Source organism: Mixophyes fleayi, chromosome 6 (genome assembly GCF_038048845.1).
Source record: "Mixophyes fleayi isolate aMixFle1 chromosome 6, aMixFle1.hap1, whole genome shotgun sequence".
NCBI classification, from domain to species: domain Eukaryota; kingdom Metazoa; phylum Chordata; class Amphibia; order Anura; family Limnodynastidae; genus Mixophyes; species Mixophyes fleayi.
The window spans coordinates 172,708,399-172,726,973 of record NC_134407.1 but is presented as its reverse complement, the minus strand read 5'-3'; the positions used below and the strand labels follow the sequence as shown (position 1 = coordinate 172,726,973).

The window sequence follows — 18,575 nt, the reverse complement described above, 5'->3', positions numbered from 1 at the left end:
AGGATGGTGGAGGGGTTCCAGGAACAGTCTGTAGTACCACTTGATACTTTATGGACTATTTCCTGATAAACACCAATGGGGAAATCCAGAAAGCACCTTTTGAACTGTGCTATGGACACTTTGTGGCTTCTCAGGAATCACCGCATACTGAAAAGGGAGAAAATGTTGATCGAGGACTGTAGCAGACTGATCCACAGCCTGCTAAGAGACTATTCCATCATGGACAGTGCTGAGGAAGAAGAGGATCGAACATATCTCTCCTTCTCCTCTTCTCCCGTATATGTTTCTCTCTTTCAATAAAGCTTTGGGCCCGTGATTCCTCCTACCCTACCATCTTCCCCTTCCCCATCACACCGCTTTATCTTTGAAACTGTTGTCTTGTGTAGGTGATGAATGAATAGTGCAGTGTATGATGTATGGTGTAGGATACACTGGTTTATGCATTATGCAAATAAAGTATATATTTTTCAATCAAAAGTTGTCAGTGTTTATGGTGCTCTGCCACATCTCATATGTAGCTTGCAGCGGAATCTCACATAGGTTACCCCTTCTTCAGCTGTATAATGTTGTGATGGCAGTTATGGAGTATAAGGGCTCTTACCCACTGAACTCATCTCATCCCTGGTAACCATCTCTCTCTCTCCTACCTAAAAGTCTTCTCCCACTTAGGGAATTCTCCATTCTGAGCTATACCCGCTCCTCTTGATTTACCTCCCTATTGTGTTTGTGGTTTACAATTTAAGAGGACTTCCAGTACATTACAAGAAGAAGAATTTCCTTGGAAAACAAATTAGGAAGATATCATAGGATGATAAATTAAGAAGATTTTGCCATGGATTACAAAATTAAAAGATCCCAATGGATTACAAATTAAAAAAGATTTCCCTGCATATTACAGACTAAGGGCTAGATTTACTAAGCTGCGGGTTTGAAAAAGTGGAGGTGTTGCCTATAGCAACCAATCAGATTATAGCTGTCATTTTGTAGAATGTACTAAATAAATGAAAGCTAGAATCTGATTGGTTGCTATAGGCAACATCCCCACTTTTTTAAACCCGCAGTTTAGTAAATCTAGTCCTAAGTTTTTTCCGCTGGATTATGAGCAAAATATATCCCATTGCAATACAAATAAATAAGATATCTTTATTAGTAGATTAGTGAACAACGATTTGGGAGTTTTAATTTCAACAAAGGTTTGTTAATTTATTTAGTGTGCGAATGTTTTATTTAGATTTTTTTACTATTTTTGTACTGTTGAACTGGAACCCAGAGCTGTCATCAGGAATTGCGGGACCCAGTATCAATGTAACAGTTATGGACCTCCTCCTCATTTCTCTCACCCTACCCCATTATTAAAATATCAACTACCCAACATTTGGGTTCCCCCTTGGTGGTGGCCCTGCTGAGGCCAATGTGGTTCCTCACAGCTCATGAGGGTTAGGAAAATCCCCAGTCATTTCACCACAGTGCTGGTAGTCAATGGGGTCATGCTGCTTTGTGTACCCCCATAGAGGACCCAGCCACTCATTAACCAGTCTGGGTCTGGTTTCCATTATGACAGGGGACCCTCATTGTCTGCCTTTTTTATTGAGAAAGAGCCAAAGCTCTCTAGCTGGACTGGTTGAGGAATCCAGGGCGCGGAGTCTATGCTGCCCATTTCTATTTATTTATTTTATGTTGGAAGGTTTCCTTTTTAATAGACCATTCATTTCCATGGGGATTCTACATGTAGCTCACACACCGAAGACCTCACTGAAATTAATGCAAGTTGCATTTTAAAAAGTAGCACGGAATTTGAGCGTAATTTTGACCATAATCAATCCAAAGCGGATCTCAAGATGTGTTTCGATTTGTGCGCTACCTAAATGATACACACAAACGGATGTGCAAAATAAGGTCACATCAGAACGCATATAATAAATATTGTATTATAAAAAATAAATGGGCAACTATTAGCAGAGTATAATCATTAACATAAATATCATTTTTGAAAGAAATTTTTCTAAACTTTTTTTTATTTTTACATTCAATATATAAATCACAATGTTATCAAGGCGTACTGTACATACAATTTGTTTTTATAGTCTGTCTTACTTGCATACACAGTTTATGTGCTAGCTAGTGGCAAAATACGTGTCGTTTTTTGATGTGTCAGTAATCACTATGAGTCGGCAATTACACCTGCCCTATAGCATGTGCAAATGATAATGCTGACACCAAGCGTACTCATGAGAAACGCAGGAATCGACCGCATCTGCTTCGGAATGCCCTTGAAACTCCCCTTTTTGTACATTCACTACATTAGTCCGCCTCCCCCATTCTGCCCTTCAAGTCGTTGGCTCTCATTAGAGTCTTTTGTGTCCGAACATGAATTGCATGCTATTGTCTTTGTTGGAGTAACGTCCGTCTCTGAGCACGCACAAAGCTATTTCATGCAACATACACTACGCAAATGGATAGACCAGTGTTGACTAACCTGTGACACTACAGGTGTTGTGAAACTACAAGTCCCAGCATGCTTTGCCAATATATAGCAGCTAATTGCTGGAAGGGTATGCTGGGACTTGTAGTTTCACAACACCTGGAGTGTCACAGGTTAGCCAACACTGGGATAGACGTTCAAACATAATCAGGCCCATTATCTTCAGCCTTTACCATGGGGATACATCGAGAGTAAAACCTTTCTTATATTTCTTCCATGTTTTCTTTTTACTTTGGACAACAACTATTCTCTTATATTTTAAAATGAACACTTCAATTTATACTTCTCCCCGTCACAACTTTTCACCCCCCAGAAAATGTTGCGCCCCCCAAAAAGCATCCCACCCCTGTTCTGCAGCCTAGTCAGCCTATTGGATAATCAGGCCCTGGGTGAACCCGATATCAAAGACCTGTACAGATGCATAGTGTTTTTATCTATTTTTACATGCAGTTTGCAGCTGCAAAGCCGCTGATTAAACGTCTTAACTACACACTTTTCTAAATAGTCAAAAACAATTTTTCTTGTCTTCATTAAGTATTTCTGTACAGTAGCTATAGCTCTAATTCTAACAAGTCATTACATTTATCCAAAAGAACATATATTTGTTACGCATGATATTCCCATGGCAGGTGGAAACTTACAACTTCCATGTGCTCATTATTTATCAATATAGTTTTACCATAAAATCCCACGAAAATGGTAGTTTTTGGGGGTTAACCGGAATATTGAGGATCAGAGTTACTTATAGCTAAGGAGTTGTAGCAGATATCAGAGATATCTTCTGCGGTCCCACTCTCTTAGCTCACAAAAGCAATTCCCATAGGTTTCTATGGTAACTTCGGTTTTTCGGCATTTAACAAGTAATAGCTAACGCAATCTTAAGATAGCATTAGCCATTGAATCCTATGAGGAGAGCATTGAGATAAAGGGTTCTTAAGATCCTTTGCTGCAGTTTACCTGCTTTCCTCTCCTCCAGTTACTATCTTAAGGATGTCTTGCAATGTTGCCATAGTGATCGGTGAGAATGGGAGATATAAGGTAAATAAAATCATTGCCGGGACAGCATCCAATCGGATGCACTGTCCTGGGATGATTATTTTATGGAATGGGGCTGAAAAAATCAACTGTCATCGTTATGATGGGGCAAAACCCCATTAAATAATAAATATGCCCCCATAAATTCAGAAATGTCATGGGTAGATTAAGATTTTGCACATACAACATTTTATATATTTAACATTTAGGATCCTTTTTAAAAAGACTTCTAAGTCGTTAATTTTTTTTTGTAGGATTATGTCAAGATTAAGGATTGGACCTATTTATGACTACGACAGCAGTATTGCAGTTATCTCTGGCATTGCAGTTATCGTTATTGCTGTGCCCATAGTTCTCTATGTGGTCGGCGAAATTAACTTAATTATCAAGCTCTGAAAAACCCACCTTTTCTGGGCTTGCTAACGCTATCTGATGATGACATTAGCAACTGTGAGTCATGTTAAATACCCTGCTGGAGAGGAGAGGGCATTGTGTAGAGGAGTAAGATGTTGGGAGCAAACAGGGGCCTGGATCTTTCCCTTTTCTTTGGAGCTGTTGTGGTTCTGGAGTTGGGATGTAGCTAGGTCTGGCTGCATCATGTTTTGGAAGAGTGATCAAATGTTTCTATGTAAACTAAAAGACAAAAATTGTCCTACAGTACCATCAGGCAAGGTAAGGATTATAGCTTTGGAAATCCACAATATGGTACTTACATGGGTGGCACAGGCAGACAAGTCTTTCTATGCTGCCTCAGAATGGAGAAATGCAATAGGAGGGAACCTCTTCGCTGGGATAGCCACTTTCCGGTAGTCATGTATTGTTATATAATCTCTGAAAACAAGGAGCTATCTGTGGCGAAATCATATGCTAATTAATGTACAAAGTATATGAAAAAATGTAAATAGGTCCCTTATTGCTTTTATGTGTTTGCCCCAATGTAGTAAGATCACAGCAAGTTTAATCATCCTTATGAAGAACCCCATATAAAGCTCGGCCACCAAGGTTTTGCTTTGTTATGTTTGTGTGGGGATTGTCCAATTAGGAGGGGCATCCAAATTGAATGAAATAATTAACAACTGCTCTGGCCCATTCACGGTTATCAAATGTTAATGGTAAAGCATGTACAATACTTCATGGACTTTGGTGAGAGCGAACCTGTAAATGGAAAGTGATCTTTAGGACAATTTCATCTTGAAAATGTTTTAAGTTCCTCTGATGTAAACGAACACCAGCATTTTTTGTTGCTGCCAACCTTAGCGACTCAATAACTGAATTTAGTATCTACACCATGGTCAGACCAGTAACACCCTAAACATAAAAAAAAATGGCTGCCTCCACTGTGCGTCTCCAATGGGTCCACTTCCATAAGACTGTCACAGTAAGGGCCGGATTAACCCTAGGGCTAACTGGGCTACAGCCCAGGGGCATTTGGGCATCCAGGGGGCCCTTGAAAGTGCTCAGCAGCATTATTGAGCGGCCGGGGCGGGGGCGCCCCCGGCGCGATCCATGCTGCTGAGCACTTTCACTACGGTCCTTCTCTGACGCGCTGTATTCTCCTTACTGAGGAGATCTCATGAGTCTCACTCTCACGAGATCTCCTCAGTAAAGAGCGTACAGCACACTGGGGAAGCAAGTAAGTCGCTTGGGGGCGGCTTGGATCACTGGTGGAGCTGCTCGGGTCACGGGGGGGGGGCCTCACAAGGGAATGGAGGCCCCCTTAGCCCAGGGGCCTCCATCCCCTTAATCCGGCCCTGGTCACAGTACGCAAACTACCAAAACAAAAAATGGCACAAAGAGGGATATTGTCAGAGCTTTTATACACTGAATGGGCAGGGATTTTATTAAGCACTTCAATTACACTTAATCCTTTTGTTTCCCAGCCACACACACTGTACGTACATGCTTATATTTGTGAGTAAAGGTATACAGGGTTAAAACTTGGAATTCTCCTGTTATATCGCAGGCCCTGTGTCTGTGTCTCCTTTTATGGTATCTCATGAGTAAGTGCTCTAGGAATGTTTGTGGGAGCTGACTGTTACTGTGCAGGGAGACTCCAGAGTGCAATATTATGTGCGCATTTATGTGTAACTAGATCTGCTAGTGTAAAACTACTTATAGGTGTACAAACCGACAAGTGTGTAGTCAAATGTCCCAAAGTACACATATATACAGAACGTTGTGACCGGAGAAAGCAACAACATAGGCGGTACACTTTGCTTGCGAGCCAAAAAATCGAAGCATATTACGTGTGACACTGTCTCTGCAGACCTTGGAGCACTACGCTCATCATCATCATCATCATTTATTTATTTATATAGCGCCACTGATTCCACAGCGCTGTACAGAGAACTCATTCACATCAGTTCCTGCCCCATTGGAGCTTAGAGTCTAAATTCCCTAACATAAACAGACACTGAGAGAGATACTAAACAACAGAATAAAAGAAAGAAGAGAAATTTGCATCATCCTTTTTCTGTTTGTATCTTTTTTATTATTATTATTATTATTGTTATTATTCTTTTTTCACTACCATGCTATTTGTCTATATGAATTAATGGTATACTGCATTTTGGTACACTTTGTTGTGTATAGCCAATTGGAAACAAAATTGCTATTTGGAAACAGATTCATTAAGGAAAGTTAAGCAAAAAATTGAGTAAGTTTTCTTAAGTTTAAAAAATGTTGCAATACAAGGGGTGCAAATTAATTTATTGTTTTGCACATAAGGAAAATACTGTCTGTGTTTTCACGTAGCACACAAATACTTGCTAGCTTATTTGTACATTGAAATTTAAAGTTGATCTAGAACATGCACTACCCCAAATATAAATCTGCAATCACATTTTAAATTTACCTCCCCTGTAATGCAACATGGTTTTGCCTTATTTACTTACTTTTGTTTAACTTTCCTTAACAAATCAGGCCTATTGTCTCTATTAACTTTTATAATAAGGGCATAACATGGCTAAACTCAGATCTTACTTTAGTACTATTTGGTCACACATCGAGGGGTAAATGTATCAAGCTGAGAGTTTTCCTGCGGGTTTGAAAAGTGGAGATGTTGCCTATAGCAACCAATCAGATTCTAGCTATCATTTTGTAGAATGTACTAAATAAATCATAGCTAGAATCTGATTGGTTTTTCAAACCCGCCGGAAAGCTCTCAGCTTGATACATTTACCCCCTAGTCTATAATTATACCACTTTCATACTGCCGCCCCAGCAATATCCCGGGTTGTTAACCCGGGATATTGCCGGGGCACAGGGCAGTATAGATAAGAAGAATCCCGGGTCGGGCGGGTTTATACTGCACCTGCCCGACCCGGGTTTTAGAAAAAAAAAAGTGAAAAAAAAGATTTTAATTACTAAAAAATACAAAACAAATGTGTACTTAACTTATTTTCAGCCAGCGGTGTCTCCGGTGCGTTGCCGGCTGTCAGGGGGACCTCTGGGTACTAAAATGACGTCATTTCTAGTCCATTAGAAATGACGTCATTTTAGTACCCAGAGGTCCCACTGACAGCCATCAACGCACCGGAGACACCGCTGGCTGAAAATAAGTTAAGTAAACATTTCTTATGTATTTTTTATTAATTAAAATCTTTTTTTTTTACTTCACAATTTTTTTTTTTACAGTATGAATGGTGAGACCCGGGAATTACACGGGTTGCACCATTCATACTGCAGGCTAGCGGGGTCCAACACGGGAATTACCCCTCGCAAAATCCCGGGTCTTAGTCCCGGAATTTTAGGCCCGGGATTTTGTGGTTGGACTATTCATACTGCACCAAGACCCGGGTTTTTCAGCGTGCCTCTGCAAAAACCCGGGTTTTTGGTGCAGTATGAATGGGGTATTACTTAAAGAAAACACTAGGAGAGAGGGCCCTGCTCATGAAATCTTGCATTCCAAAGGGGAGAGGAAATTCAAATACATGATACCAGATTTACACTGCTAAAATAGACTCCTAATGTGGGCCCACAAGAGTTCTTTCAACAGATCTTTCAATTGTTAATGCAAAAGTATAAGCTACTTCATTGGGGGAATAAAGACCCCAGATTGGACAAGTCACCTGTCCCAGTCAACTCTAGGCCCCCAGTTCGGGCCAGTTTTCTAGATTCATTTGTAGATATTTTCGAGAATAGATTACTTCCTGGGCATTGTTGAAATTCTTGAAACCAATATATTGTATATATTAATATCAGATCATGTTCAGATTTCTTTTAGAATCCGGATGCCTCTGTCTGGGGCAAATACCCGCTTTTGGAGGTTCCCCTCCTATTTGCACCAATCCAAGCACTTCCAACATTATTTTAAGAGCAAATATAGAGCATTTGGTTGATAACATAGAGCATTTGTATAACCAAATCCTTTTTGGGGGAAGTAATCAAAAGTAGTAATGCAGGGTGACACCATAGTTTATGATTCCATTGCAATAGAGAAAATAGAGACAAGCACAGATCTCTTCATCAGGCCATGCCAAGCGGCTAGAGTGCCTATCCAACTGAGACATTTTTAGACAGATATACAGGTAGGTCAACTTCTGGAAAGATATTTGCTTTCCCAAACTAGACCAAGATCCCAAACTAAGCACAACACTTTATACCATTACTCTTGTTATGCTAGACTCCAACATCCTAGCTAACATTATGGCTAGAAGACGTTAGGCCATCCTCCCCTTGCCACTTACATAACACTAGGAAAGCTTTGCAGTAGGTTGGCACTCAGTAAATGTTACCCATACAGCAATAGCAGCGGGGATATCATTGTCACCTCTCCCTAAAACCACTAACATGCTCCGCAGGTGAGATGCACACAAAGCCTTTGGTGCGGTCTCATCGCTATATTTATATGAAGTACTTGACCGCAAGAGGATACTTTTATGGCTAGATGAGAGTTTTATGACACACCACTTCTTGGGGGTAAAATGTGTAAATGTCATGAGACACCCGTCCGTGTGGTCCCATGTCTTCAATGCTCTTCAATATAGCAATTGAGCCTATGTTATGAGTTTTACAGGACTGGCCTTTGTTGCAGGACATGCAGATTGGGAACAAGATGATATAATTTTATATACATCTAACCCAGAGGAGTCACTGTGCCCACAATTGGAAAGGATTGAGAAGTTTGGTCTCAGGATTTACAGTAAATTTTGGTGAATCAAATGCGCTCCTATTGAGAAAAGGCTGTACACACCCCTACTGGGCCAGAGATACTATGGGTAAGTGGGCAAGCAATGCTTTTACATATCTAGGTATACAATTGCTAAAAAAACTGTGTTCACTTGTACAAACTAAATGTTACAAAGGCTACAGTAGATATGAATAGAGAGGGATAGGCTCATCCTCTGATTGTCTTATATGGGGAGAGTAATGATTTAATTTCCTAAATTGCTCTATCCCTTCAACATTACCAATATGTTTAACATGCAAATATATCTTAGGCATAAACTCGCCATTCCGCAATTTTATTTGTGAAAATAAGAAGCCTAGACTACAGCAAGTTAAATCAAATGGTGGTATAAATGTCCCTAATATTGTGCTGTATAATCAAACAGCACTCTTGAGATAGCTTAGAGGGTAGAGATACACTAATACATCTTTGGAACAAAATGTTTTGCCTGAAAAAAGTTTAATTGCCTTTTACGTACACTTTACTTCACTTACATGATCAGGAGGTTCCACACAAGCTCTTCAGATCCTTTTTAAGGACTATGAGAAAGGTTTGGCATATATTTAGATACAAACACTTATAGCCTATATACCCCCCCAATTTTCAAGATGATGTGGCAGCCTGCCCCTTACTCTGTGGGGAAAGGAAAAACTTATAGATAGTTCAAGTTAGAAACCCTTGACCTTCACACAGGATCGGAGAGACATGAAATTATTACACCATTCGGCCTAGCCTTTCTACAGGCCCAACATTATGCTAGTGGCATAGTAAGGGTACTTTCACAATCTGGCTGGAGCAATCACCTGGATACTTTATTAACTAGTTACCCCCCAAAATATAAGGTGATTTATAACTTTTTTGTTAAATTTGATTATGAAAAATCATTATTGAAGATTACACAATCTAGGGAATGTTTCCAAATTTCCTCTATAGACATTTTACTCCACTCATTAGAGGATTCAATTAGAATCCTTCTGGTGGCAACATATATGGAAATGTTTTTAAATATTTACCACACGGCTTACTTATCTCCACATTGCTGCTTTACAATTGGACTGACAGATGCGGATCCCATCCATTCCATATGGGAATACCCAACTTTTCTGGACCAGGATTTGGAGATTAGTCAATTGCCTTCCTCTGACCCCAAAACATGAAAAGGAAGCAAAACGTTTTTGTAAGTAACATCTGCAGCTGCTAGGAAAATGTGCTCCAAATGTGGGTCCAGAATCTGCCTCAATCCCTATCGCTGTTTCAGGAGAAACTTTTTCATATATTTTATTGGGATTGGCTAGAAGTATCACTTCAAATTTTCAAACAGATGGAAAGTTTTTTGAAACATGGGAATACTTCATTGATATTCTTCCTACTTCTACATAAGAAAAGGTCTGGAAGTACTTTCACCACACCATTTGGTACAAAACGCGTCCTTGCGCACAAGGCCCATCGATAGCTCTGTGAATCTCGCATCATAAACTACATTAATTCCTGCGCATTTCGCACAGATCACATCATCGTTAAACACATATTAATATTAGCTTATATGAGTCAAGGAGGAATCTACAATAAAGGAAAATATATATTTAACACCCCCTCTGGTGTTGTTATTGATGCCTCCCAGTGGCTGAGTGTGTGGCTCGGCACTAGGACCCAGAGGAGACAAAGCAGGATGGTTGCTTAGCAACAAGGCTGGTAGGAGAGTATAAGAACCTGTGTGGAGAAGCAGTGTGACAGTTGGTGGAAGACATCTTGTAAGCCAGGAGATAGGAGGGAGGTCCCAGGTCCTTTGCTAGTGAAGGGGGTGTGCAGCTCATGCCTCCAGGACACAATTATTTATTTCAGCCCTTAGGGTCATGTCCATAGGATGATCTACACCACCAGGCAGATCATGGTATATAGTAAAACATTGTGTATTTTTCTTCTCACTTTGTGCTAGAGGTCATAAACTTATTTTTACTTGTTTTTATCATGTAGCACACAAATATTAACTTTAAATTTCAGTGTACAAATAAGCTTTAAAGTATTTGTGTGTTACATGAAAATACAGTCAGTATTTAACTTATGTGCAAAACAGAAAACTAATTTGCACCCCTTGCATTGTAACATGGTTTTGTCCAGGAGACTGAAATAAGAAGTTTCTTAAGTTAAGATCCTTAATGAATCAGGTCCCTTAACCTTAACCCCTAAGATAATTAAACATAAAATAATAAACAATGCCCAGATCAACCCAAAACACCTAGATCCTCCTAAACATTGAAGAAAGCTGCGTGCCTTTCAGCCACCAAAATGCAGGACTCTTGGTAGATGGGGTACACCTAAATATGGGAAAATACTGTATAGTGTGAACTGGCGGATGTCACATACAGTATACTGGCTGATGGAGTATACTGTATTAATGGTATGAACACAGTAATGTTTACTCAACATGATAAAACTAATACTGTCTATTTTACTTTTCTCCTGGCCTGTCTCCATGCACCGTTAGCAAGCTACAATATTCATACAAAAAGTGCCAGTTCCTTGTGGCATGGTATAACAAAAAGAAGTGCCACCAAATAATCGCACACTAATTTACACTCACCTGGCCAGCTTTGGTTTGCCGCCCTGTATATACTTTTGTACACAGTGAGGTGAGATGTAGTCCTCACGTCTGGTTGACTTTTATTCTTCCACCAAGTAAATTAGACCTGTCATGCAGTTTGAACACACATACCATTCTTAATAAAAACATGCTATAAAAGTATGCCCCTTCCTTTCTGCTGTATGCTTTCTATAATCATGCCTTCAGCATTCTGTGAATTAGCTCTTGGAGTGGGTTGAAGATTCAGTGACACTAATCTCATGTAAGTGTACTCATGAATATACATGCCTAGAAAATGGCTAACCGTGCGGCACAAAACACCAAATATATGTTTAGTTATGTTGTCAGTTCAGATATACGTTTAGTGTGTGGTTGTGTGACAGGTCTGGTCAGCTTTAAGGTGAGTTGTACTGTTGGGAGCAGTATGACTTCTGCTATCCCAATCACTTAGGTGTGATGTACTACTGACATCAGTCCACCTTCTACTGTTCGACTAAAAATGCCGCACATCAACCCAACTTCTACCATTGCACTTACCAAAGTGAGAAATGTAATCATCAAATATAATGTTAATCAAAAAGATTGTTGTACATTTGTTAAATATTATTATCTTGCAATTGTTTAGAAAAAAATTGACACTTGGATACCATGTAACAAACATAAGCCAAATTTAGAGATTTGTGTTCGCTTTATTATATAATAAAGATTACATAAATTATAAATATATATATTTTTTATTTTTTTTTCATTTTCAAATTTTTTTTTTATTTAACAATATGCAGAAATGCAATTGAAATATTACTGATGTTTTATTTCAAATTAAAACATACATTTGTTATTCTGCATAAAATAGGATACGGCACAATCGTATTATGCAGTGCTATGCAGAGAATGCTTATCAGCATCAGTACTTGCCCCAGTGGAGCTTACAATCTAAATTCTCTAAACTTTAATAGAAAGGTCATGGTATACACAATATATAACACAACAACAGTACATCCTAGATTTTCTATAAGTGAATGACTATTCTGGAAGTAAAGGGACTGACATTTTGGAGTAGAAGGGTGAACAATATGGAGTGCAGACATGAACATAATTAAGTAGAGGGATGAATATTCTGGAGTAGAGAAAAATATTCAAGAGTAGAAGGAAAGACATTCAGCAGTAGAGGAATGGATATTGTGAAGTAGATGGATTGTCAATCTGAATTAAAGGGGTTGCATACGGGAGTAGAGGGAACAATATTTTAACATATTGGAGTAGAAGGGTGAACATTCTGGAGTATAGATGTGACATGCTGGATGGATGGGACGGATGAATACTCTGGAGTAGAGGGATGAATATTTTGGAGTAGAGGGATGAGAATCCTGGGATAGGGGGGTGTCATGATATCGGGCCACCCATAGGCTATTTACCCACAGTACCATGGACTGTAAGGGATGGATATTCTGGAGTAGAGGAGTGACATACTTTTTGTTGGGAGGGGACACATTTTTTTCTTTATTTTGTTTTAAATGCTGATGCAGAATGATGCTGATATTCTGCGGCTGCTTCTCCCTCTTCATGGTACGTAAGGTACATGGAATGTCCCTACTGTACTCTGGCTACGCCAGCCCAACAGGCAGAAATGTCTGCATACAGGCTTAGACTACGCCATATTTCTGTGCATGCGCTGTAAGGCCAGCTCATTACGTCATGGTGCATGAGAACCACAGTGAATGTAGAGATACTTTCTAGAGAGATTGTCATCCTGCACTTGCCCTTCCGTCCCTGATACACTGGATGTCAAACATAAGATCCTCTACACTGGCACTCTTTCCCCTTGGTCCCCTACAGATGAGTTTGGCTGGTCCTGACGCTGAACATTTTCTTGGTTAAACCATGCAGTCAGCATGTACAACAGGGATTTTACATGTTCCCTGGCTTGTGCCATGGATCAAATAATTACATTATCTGCCAAAAATATTTTCTTAAATATTGTTAATGTTATATCGTATGCACAACTTGCTCAAAAAAGCATAATAGCTGATATCTCCGCATTATATTATATTGGTGCCTTCTAGCATCAAAAGGATCATTTCTGAAAGTGCAAAATTGTGTGCTTGCAGTGCAAATGAGTCTTTGGGTATATTTACTATGCGGCCGATTCCCTGCGCTGTGAAGTCATGGGCCGATGGGCTTTGTCTTTAATAAAATTGTTGTTTGAAGAAAGTGGTTTAGTGTTAGGCATTCCCTTCTGTAGCTAGGTCATTCATCCTCTGATGGTGGGACACACTGGGCCACTATGTTGGACTATCCCCCAGGCTAACACTTGCCAGGCAGCATCTGATACAGATGGAGTACATTTCTCTGAATGAGATGGCAGAAACCAAGCCCTCCCTAACTGTTGTGGATGTCATTGTTCGCCCTCTCCATAGACACATTATGGAACCATACAGTGGTTAGGGGTTAATGGCATGCATTTGTTGTTTTGAGAACTTTATTTATAAAACACCAACACACATTTTCCACAAACAAAGTAAAGAGCGAAAAAAGGCCATTGCAAATTACAATGTATAAATCCGGCAAGGACTGTGCAATTGCCTGAAAAAAGGTTCAGGGCATGTGGCAGACACAGCAGTCAGTATTATTCCAGGCAGAGGTTGGTTGTCAGTCACACACTACAGCCAGTTTGATGAAAACTCTGTACAAGAGTAAACCTGTCAGGTTTGCCATCAGGGCTAACTACTACAAACATCTTACTATGAGTTACTTGTTATGTACATTCCTACACTTGGCTTGCAGACTGGGAGGCTGGAGGGCTGGTTCTGGGACCCGGCATCTGGCAGCATTGCTGAGTCAAATCAATACTTGCAGCAGCACCTGCCCGCACAGAAGGCCTTTTTGTAAACTCAACGATGGTGTCATCATTGGCGTGGGGTGCGGCTCGGCCGCTATATCAACCCCACGCATTGAGCACCAGGTTGCCAGATTATTGTGTGCCTATTCACTGGTGTCTAGCATTACACTTGTTCCTGATTTATTCCTGTGTATCAGACCTTTGGATTATTTCAGACCATGAGTATGGATTGTCCTGAAGCATGGTTTCCAAGTATTTATGTCTCTGTGTCAGAAAAGAGCTACATTGCCAAGCCTACTCCGCGCAATACCTGCAGTGCAATCTTGTGATCGCTTGCAGCCATTGTGGCGACTCAGAAGTTGCCCTGTGGGAACTTAATATGGACTGTGGTGGAGCAATTGCGCCCATGGCTCCTATCAAACAGTGCAGATAGGTGAGAGGATGTTAAGGAGGATATCTTTTCTCTTTTAAAGAGACTGTGAGTTAGTAGGGGATAGTCTAAGTATGTTCAGTATCTAAAGCTTAATAAAAAAATTAGAGTCACTTTATACAGAAGGGAGGGACGTAGGACAAAAGATAGACTGGCTGAAGTCTAAAAATAAGGTAGCATCAGTATAGCAGACACAAATACTTGATCATGGCAATATTATGGGTCCCTAATGGCACCAAATCTTTTTTAAAATTGACAGGAGAGTGTGGCTGAGAAATTAATAGCAGGTTTCATTGATTCCCAAGGTCATTTACAAGAGTTTCGTTTTGGGTATTTTGGGAGTGGCGAGATCATACTATGCTGACTTATTTCAGAAAAGGTTTTGGTTAAAGATATAATGGCCCAATTCTTGAAGGCAACTCCTAAACCTGATACTGACCTTGACAGCAGAATTATTGGTGGATGAGGTTAAGGAGGTTATTGATAGCTTGCACCAGGACCAGAGAGAATAACGGTTTAATAAGACATTTAAAGACTTCCTAGTGCCAATTATGGTGCATGTGTATAAAACTTGCTTTGAAAAGTGCTGGATGTCTGAGTCCATGAGGGTGTCATTGTTGATTCTGGTGTCCAAAGTTAGAGAGCCTAGCCACATGAAGAGTTAAAGGGCAATAACCATCTTGAATGTTGATAGGATAATTGTGGCAAAAATACTGTTTTCTAGATTAGTGTTTTCGTTCCCAGAATTATTAACAGACTGTCAATCCCTTGGGTGTGGGAAGTATACTGTTGGTATAGACCAGACTAAAGCCTTTTGGTAGAGTAGATCATAAGTATCTGTGGGGAACATTGTCAAAGTATGGTATCCCAAGTCCGCTCTTGTTTTCACTTTGCTATTGACCCATTTCTGAGGTTAATACAAGTATGTGGTCTTTGAGGGGTGCTAGTCCTCAGGTGCTTGGCTCTGACTCTAGTTACCTATCTGGATGATGTGACTGTAGTGGTGTCTGAGCTTCACGAGATGCAGATATTATCAGACGCTATATAGAGGTTTCTGGGTCTCTGTTCAACCTTGAAAATGTGATGCTTTCTGGACAGTGCAAGAAGATCCTGATTTTGATCTGCCTTAATTTTCAAAGGCATCTTCCCATATAAAGAATAAGGGATTAAAATTGGAAGGGAAGATAATGGCAAGGTAAATTGTGAGGAGTTGGAAATTGAAAATGTAAAGGTTCAGCGTTGGAAGAACTGGAGGCTGACCTACAAAGGGTTGCAATAGTAAAGACTTACCTGGTCTTCAGAGGTTAAGAAAAATAGTATAAGTGCAAAAGTATAGGCAGGAAATTACTGGAATGAATACATTTGGATATCATTCATTTTTCCCCAACAGCTATGGAATCTTAGGTTAAAGCTTTTTTTACAGGCATTTATGTTATAATGTTGGAGATGACATTATCGGGTGGTTACCAATGCGTTTGGACGACGCACATTAGTTTTTTATACAGGCTGAATTGTATCTATGAGCGGGTTAGGTTACTTCATTGTATTTCTGCTTATTTTTATCCATAAAAAAAACTCTTATTACTCCATAGAATATCTGTGTAAATATATTTTTATTGTTTTATTTATATCCACATTGTAAGAAAAAAACCCCTTTCATACACTTTTGTTATATATTATATATCCCCCTATTGTTTAATAAACTGCCCTGTAACATTGCATAAGATTTACCTCTGAGTCTGTACAACATTAATACACCATAGTAAAAAAGGAGGAGGGCCCACCATTCCTTTCCTAAAATTGCTGACTATTTTCTTCCATGTGGAAGCCAGGGCCAGGAGCCTTGGAAGACATGTGGGTCTGATTATAAACCAGCGACGCGGAGAGTAGAATATTTAATGTGTAAAGCAGCCATGGCCATATGGACCGATAGCTCTGCTGTATCTATGCTCATGAGCCTGGATACTGCCCAGCACGTCAACAAGATTAATAAGCCAAAGCTTAACTCACTACCCATCATGACTCTTTAAGGTTAGTCACAGATCTAAATTACCACAACTGGTCTGAAACCACCCTAAACAATCAACAATGGGAGAAACAACAAATCAGCTTCTCCAGGGTTAAATCTGTTGTATCCATATGGTTGCCATGTACAGAAGGAGGAATAGTCTATTCATTTTATTTCAGCTGGTGTACTTGCCTCAGCCTGTAGAAACCAAGATCAAGGGCCAGATTTCTTAAAGGGCAAAAAAGCCCAATTGGCAGCGAAAACTTATATTTCCGCCAGCGATAGGTAGTTTTGTCGCTTCACCCAATACAACATAGTGTTACAGCTGGCGATGGCACTGCTATAGAAGACGGCAATGGTAAGGGCTGCCGCAATTCCTGCTTTGTTATTGCCATCTCAGGATGGTAATAGGTTAAATTAATCTAAACAAAACTTTATTCTTTTTTTCTTAGTGGAAGTTAAAGCCAAAATCTAGCTGGCTATCTGGCTTCTGCACGCGCATACCAGCGGAGACTGGTACGGTGAAGGGGTAAGTTAGCCCACAGGAGCAGTTAAGTAACGTTCAGCTGTCCTGATGATATCTCTTGTATAAATTGTGGTGATACGTTTTTATCACGGGGACAAAAAATTCAGCTTTATTGCCGGAAAATAAATAGGCCACCAGGTCTCAAAATATCACAGGTTTTGCCTTAGTTATTACTTATTAAAGTGTGACTCTGGAAAGTGACTTTGCCACCTCTCCATCAGATTGAAACGGCTTACGTAGGACAATCAATCTTACAATGCTGCATTCTTCAGTAGATCCAGATTCCACTTAATGAAGCTCAGCAACATCTGTAACAGACCAGACACACTCCATCAACTGCTCCCACCACTAGGCCACTATTGGCTGAGCTCCACGAGGCCCACGCCCTCCCAATTAACCTGCTCCACTTTCATAGCTGCTTTGTTTGAAATCACTGTCACTCATACAGGAGTTGCAACTACTCCACGTGTCCAAAGTTTGCAGAATATTGCTGTCTGTGCTCTGCTGCAGAACATCACTCCACACATTTTTTTCTTTCATCTCAAGAGCTGGAAACAGAAATCACATGTGCCAACGATTGAATAACATTCCACGGGAGGCAGGTATTAGAAGAAATGGGAGAAGCAGAGGCTACAATGAGAGGAAGTCAAATCAGACAGGTTAGCTAACAGTGCATAGAAATGCATAGTACATACATGTAATCCATGAAGACCTTGAACAAATTTAAGCATTTAAAATAAATGAGGCAATATGAAGTACAGAGAGGTCAAAACACAGTAGTGAGTGGAATGAGTGTAAAGGACATAAAAACATAAAAAGGTTAAAGAGTGCAATAAGGATTATAAGGACTAAAGGCTAGATTTACTAAGCTGCGGGTTTGAAAAAGTGGGGATGTTGCCTATAGCAACCAATCAGATTCTAACTTTCATTTATTTAGTACCTTCTACAAAATGACAGCTAGAATCTGATTGGTTGCTATAGGCAACATTCCCACTTTTTCAAACCCGCTCATGGGTTTGATCGCCACCAGGGCCATTGGCTGTGTGGGAGTCTGTATGTTCTCCCTGTGTTTGTGTGGGTTTCCTCTGGGTGCTTCAGTTTTCTCTCACAGTCCAAAGAAATACTAATGGGTTAATTAACTCCTGTCAAAATTAACCCTAGTGTTTGTGTCCGTGTGGTAGGGAACATAGATTGTAAGCTCCACTGGGGAAGGGATCAATGTGCATAATATGTAAGCACTATATAAAAATTGTTTATAACTAATATATAAATATTGAACAAATGTGAAGTAATACAAATGAATCAGCAATTAGCTTTAATTGAACTAGCGACTGTTAGACTATGAAAGGAGACATCTGAGCGGTTCTTATGGTTTAGTGCAAATTTGCACCTTTGAGCAATTTTAGTAAATAATCATTAATGGGTAGAATTTTGCCTTTTAGAAAAAAAAGGGTTAAAAACCCTCTTAATTCTGTAGCATTTAAGAAACAAGAAATGTTCAATT

At 39.8% G+C, this 18,575-nt stretch overlaps 1 long non-coding RNA gene across 1 annotated transcript; it reads left to right on the top strand.

Moving 5' to 3' along the window:
* Positions 1-10,399: 10,399 nt before the first annotated feature.
* On the top strand, positions 10,400-17,737 carry LOC142160489 (uncharacterized). The gene is made up of 3 exons (XR_012693239.1): positions 10,400-10,578; positions 16,998-17,074; positions 17,618-17,737. It is a non-coding gene; the product is annotated as an uncharacterized LOC142160489 (long non-coding RNA).
* Positions 17,738-18,575: the final 838 nt, after the last annotated feature.